This window comes from Choloepus didactylus, chromosome 6 (assembly GCF_015220235.1).
Source record: "Choloepus didactylus isolate mChoDid1 chromosome 6, mChoDid1.pri, whole genome shotgun sequence".
Taxonomy (NCBI): domain Eukaryota; kingdom Metazoa; phylum Chordata; class Mammalia; order Pilosa; family Megalonychidae; genus Choloepus; species Choloepus didactylus.
The window spans coordinates 16,953,128-16,954,820 of record NC_051312.1 but is presented as its reverse complement, the minus strand read 5'-3'; the positions used below and the strand labels follow the sequence as shown (position 1 = coordinate 16,954,820).

Here is a 1,693-nt window from a genome sequence, read left to right as displayed (position 1 = left end):
AATTCTCTTGAGACCACATAAATTAATATTGACCTTGACAAACTGAATAACTTTTTCTTGACTACTTTGATGTGAAAAGATGGGTTCTTTTCACTAGAAAGTGTATCAAAGTATGTAGTTTCAAGAGATCATTGGAGGAAAAGACTAGTACATATGAAAATGATAATGACATCATTTGTCCTGGCTCAGCAATGTAGTCCCTTTTCTTCTTTCTGATTTTAGAAGCACTGAGGCAATGATTGTAGGAGAAAATATTGCAGGGATCACCCACTTCATCCTCCTGGGATTCTCAGATTTTCCCAGGATCTTACCAGTGCTTTTTGTTATATTCCTGTTGATCTACATTATGACTGTGACCTGGAACCTGTGCCTCATCATCTTAATAAGGATGGATTCCCACCTCCACACACCCATGTACTTCTTCCTCAGTAACCTGTCCTTCACAGATATCTGCTATGTTACCTCCATAGCCCCAAAGATGCTCTCCAACTTCTTCCAGAAGCAGCAAATGATCACCTTTGTAGGCTGCATTGTCCAGTACTTCATCTTTGCAACCACGGGACTGAGTGTTGTCTTTAGACAGCCATGGCTTATGACCAATATGCAGCCATTTGTAAGCCACTGCTCTGTTTATCCATCATGTCTCCCAGCCTCTGTGGTCGGATGGCACTGGGAGCCTACATGGCTGGGCTCTCTGCTTCTTTTTCCCTGTTAGGTGCCTTGCTTCAGCTCCACTTCTGCAGGCCAAATGTTATCAGCCATTTCCTCTGTGACATGCCTCAATTGCTAATCTTGTCCTGCACTGATGTTTTCTTTGTACAAGTCATGATTGCTATATATATAATGATATTTGGAATAGCAAATGTCCTAATTATCATGATGTCCTATGGTTATATTATCATCTCTGTCATGAAGATCACTTCAGCTAAAGGCAGATCCAAGGCTTTCAAAACCTATGCTTCTCATGTGACAGCTGTTTCCCTCTTCTATGCATCAGGTATGTTTGTCTATTTGAGTTCCAGCTCTGGTGGTTCCTCCAGCACTGACAGATTTGCATCAGTCTTTTACACTGTGGTCATTCCCATGATGAATCCAGTGATTTACAGCCTGAGGAACAGAGAGATTATAGATGCCTTGGAGAGTTTGCAAAAGAAGAGAAGGCACTGCTAAAGTCACAGACTGTGAGATAAGTGATAGATTTGGATGGTCAGAATCAATCACCTTAACCCACAATAATATGCACACAAATGGAAATTAATAAAGTTCATATTTCACATGTATAAAGACATAATTTGCATCACATACATCAGGTAATATTTCATCATGGACCAGAAGCTGAAGTGATACCACAGAATCATCTTATATTTAAGTCTTGGCACCTCATTAGGTTTATCCAGCTTATGGAGTGGCCGCATGCTAACCCTAATAATTTCTGAAACACAAGGTCTAGAATCATTTTGCTTCTGAGAAAAGAGCCCTTTGAATCTAAGGCTTCTTTACCTAAGTATTGATTGTTCCAGAGTCCCTCAGGAGTCCAGAAACCTTCTCACCTAAACCTTCTCACCGAAATAAGCCAGACATGGGGGTGACCATTGACTGTTCTGTGTCTGTGACCAGATGAGAATGACCAGAGGGAGGGGATGTACCACTGGACAGAAAAAAAGCCATGCAATTAGCTGGTTGTGCTTCCTGT

General features: G+C 41.2%; 1 pseudogene; it reads left to right on the top strand.

Annotated features, from left to right (window-relative positions):
- Positions 1 to 235: 235 nt before the first annotated feature.
- Positions 236 to 1,170, top strand: LOC119536623 (annotated as a pseudogene).
- The last annotated feature ends 523 nt before the right edge of the window (positions 1,171 to 1,693 follow it).